Genomic DNA, 4,129 nt, shown 5'->3' with positions numbered 1-4,129 from the left:
GAAGTATGCTGCAGATTGCTTCAAATATCATATATCAGGTATATGTATACTGGGTGGTTATTTAAAATGTATTATAAATAATTTTTTTAAATGCAGTTTTTTATTGTGGCGAAAAGAGTTTGGAAAACATATCTCTGATCCGTCCACTCCCCACTTGCTTTAAACCCGGGGGGCAGCCTTTGATCCCTTCGTCCCCAGGTATGCTACCTGCTCTTTTTGCTGTGCGCTCTTTCTTATGTTCACGACCTGACTGCAAGGTAATGTGTTTTCTGTACAGAAATCAGGTGATATTTTCCCACAATACATTTTAATAAAAGATGTGTGGCGAGGTAGTTTTTTCATTATGCTAGGCTTTGCTTGATGCCTCTGGGTACAAATAAAACACGTTGTTGGCCCTAACTGTTAATCCGTAAGTGTTGTTTATGAAATGCCTAACTTGGTACCAAGATGTGATTTAGGCACCAAGAGAATTTGGATTATTTAATACTAGTACATAATAAAACTACTTATCAAATATTCATGTGGGCACATACAGAGGCATAATTGTGTTCTTGTGATGCACAATATAAATACTAATATTGTTTTGGAGAACCAGCATGGTATGCTGAAGTCATGGTTTGGAAAAATGCATTGTGGTATGTTTTCATCTGTGGGAATTACTGGCAAGGATAATCGAGAGATTCTAAATACGGCAGTTGTTTACTTCACTTTTGAATTTGGCTTAACTATTTTTGATCTCATTATTTTTCTTATCACCAAATTTTTCTAATCACTAAATTATTGTCCTATAAGATCTATGGTAGAAGCTGAACCATAATTGTTTTACGCTATTTTAATAATTATATTTTCATCTAAAGATACATTTTAAAGATTAATTTCTTCCCACCAAAATCCTTTAAAAAATATTTAAACAGGGAGAATATTAGAATAAATGTTCATGTGCCTATTCCTCACCTTAAACATTTATCACATCATTGTTACTTTTCTACCCATCCCCTTCTGCAGGTCCTGATTATTTTGATGCATTTTCTCTGTTATAGCATTTCATCTGTAAATAAGGACTCCCATTTTTAGACAGGCAAAGTAGAATCTTAACCTTTTCCAAGAATGTACTGAATTATGAGCACTAAAATTGTGTATGGGATGTTAGAGTGATATAAAAGAAACGCAAGATCCTTTAAATGAAATAAATGGGAAAAAAAAAATACTTGACAAGCATTTGTACCAAAAAGCAATAGAAAAATGAAAAGGCCAATTAACAGCTTTTAAAGTACCTATGGAGAAAAGGGAGAGATTGGCATTTTTGAACAGCCAATGTGTGTCTACATTTTATACAGGTCAGTAGGAGGGTAAAGCCAAGTGTATTTCATACGACTTGACAAAGCAATTCTGTTTCAAGATTCTTTCTTAAGAGTCAGAACTGTGTACAAAGACTGCCAATCAAGACAGTCACTGCAATGTTATTTACAGCAGCAAAGAATGGAACCTAATGCTTAATATTACTGGAATGATTAAATGAAGATACTGTATTTATGAAATAATGTTTCATAACCACTAGATATTACGTAATATTCTAGTTGTATAAAATGTTTAATATGTATTAAGAGACTTGAAAGAAATTAACCTTTATTAATTTCTAAACTTGATATTAATCACTATTAATCATGACTAATAGTGGCTATCTGTAGGTGTTAGGATTATGAGTGATTTTTATTTCTTCATTACTTTTTGAGGAAATTGTTGCAAATTTTGTTGACTGTCAGCATGTGATATAAGTTAATAAATAATGACACTGAGTACTTACTATGTGTCAAGCAGTATCTTTTTATCTTTCACACTTAATTCTCAAAATAGCCCTAAGAGATTTTGTTATCCTTATTGTATAGATGAGGAAACAGAGGCATAGAGAGATTGACTACTTTGACAGTTGAAATGTATCCTTTGAGGTTTATTCTTTGCTTCTAAATGTAATTTTATCTACAGTAGCTGGGAAAATACTACAAATATTGTCTTGTTTTTCCATTTCTTAAAATTATATGGTGAATATTATGGCATTATGGTTAATATCTTGTTTTAAAATTGGTAACATTTCATCTTAAGAATTTACCGTGATTTTTTTTCAATTGTTCTTTTTCTTTGCTCCTATTGTAATATTCTGCTCATAGGAATAATAGTATAGTGAACATCTTTGCAAATAAATCTGTATGTGCATTTCTGATTATTTTTCTAGAATAAGCTCTTTGAAGTAGAGTTACCAGGTCAAAGATCATAAATATTTTAAAGGCTTTAGATACAAGTTGTGAGATTGCAGGTGACAAATGATCTTCCTTAAATTTAGAAAAGTTTTTTGGAGCTATAAATTTGGGAGAAATAGGTCATCTAAATTGTCCATGGGAGTTTGTGCTTTCATAGTTTCTCTTACAGAAGTCAGGCCTCTCTAAGCTTGCTGGAGGCTGTAAACACAGCGAAAAAGAGAAAGACAAACTCTGGAGATTAAATTGTGGCCATTTACTTGCTTTGTGATCTTGGGCAGCTACTTACTCATTTTTCTCTCTAACTTAGAATTTGGATTAGCCTGGAAACTTTTTTATTGGAGATTGTTTTATAAAAATGTATGAAATATACCTATCAAGTTTACATGAATTTTCTGTTTAATTTTACAGGACCTTAGGATTATAATTTAGGTAGAATAATTCCCATTGTATAATTTCTAAAACTATACATTTCAAAGGTATAACACAGTAGAGACTGCAATAACCCTAAAAAGTGTTTTAGATGTTGCATGTTTAAATAAAAAGACAATTAAAATTTTAAGAAATTTTTAATTATTATGGGTACATAATAGCTGTATTAAAAGACAGTTTTTTCTAAAGGGTGACATGTTCCCTTTCTATGACAAGGAAGAAAATTTTGGCTAATTGACAATGTCTGTTAAATGGTTAAGGTTTTATTATGTGCTTCTCTTGAACATACCTTCTTTTAGAGACTCTGTAGGAGACTTTTGCAAAGACTTTACCTGTACATTTGAGTAGGGGGAAGGGCATTTTAACTTAAGGGCATCCAGAGAATAATTAATCAAATCAGAAAGAGAAAGTCTTCATGTGAAGCTACTGAAGAGATTAGGATCAGTTATTCTGGAAAGACCAAGATTGATAGAGACAGTCTGACAGTCTAGAAATTCATGAACAGTACAAATGGAATAAATAGAAAACATTCTATTGAAATTTGAAGGATGTAAATACTTCAATGGAAAAAAAGAAGTACTGCTTCTTTTTACTATGAATAGTAAAATTGTGAAACTACTATAAACGGTAGAAGTAGAGAATAAGTATGAGGAAGATTTTTATCAGAGGCTCTTATTCCATAATCAGTGGTTGGATGAGGAAGGCTCATAACTCTGCAAAATTAGGTAAATGTGCATTTTGGAAGGAGAGGTCTCTACTTTTTTCAGATTTGCAAAGGAATGACTCCAAAAAGCTTAAGTACCCACTAGAATGTAAGCCCCAAGAGGCAAGGGACTTTTGTGTTATTCACTCTTGTCCCCGGTTCTTGGCAGATAGTTCTGCTTAATAAATACTTGTTGAATGTATGATTTCTATAAACCTATGTGTGGTATAGTTATAGTAATGGATTCTTTAATTTTTTTCTCTATGTTCATGCTACATGGATAATGTGCCTACACCATAGCAAGGTTGGAGGGAGACACATCTCACATGTGGGCATGAAAACAAAATCATCAGACCTGTCAACTGCAAAAGGATCTAGTAGTGGGTCTTACAAGTTAGAGGTGCAAGTCCATTCCAGATTTGTGGGCTAGAAAGAAGTACATTCCAGATTATTGGGTTACTGGACTACTTCTACATTTGTCCCCAAATTTTCTTTTGTCTTGAAATATAGATGAGTAGGTAGAATGGAAGGTATTTGTATGATAAATTTGTGGTTGACTATCATTTTCCACTACCAACATGAAAATATAATAAGAAAAGTATAAAAATACATATTTATTCACCAGTATATAAGAAAATGTCGTTCTAGGGTGATGCTGTTTTTCATTTGATTCAATGAATGAAACCTTTATAGAAAACTTCTCTTTAAAATTGTGAATGGAAAATTTCCTGATTTTTTTTTT

The sequence above is a fragment of the Propithecus coquereli genome, unplaced genomic scaffold, assembly GCF_000956105.1.
Source record: "Propithecus coquereli isolate 6110/MARCELLA unplaced genomic scaffold, Pcoq_1.0 Scaffold143, whole genome shotgun sequence".
NCBI lineage: Eukaryota > Metazoa > Chordata > Mammalia > Primates > Indriidae > Propithecus > Propithecus coquereli.
Note: the sequence above shows the minus strand (reverse complement) of the source record.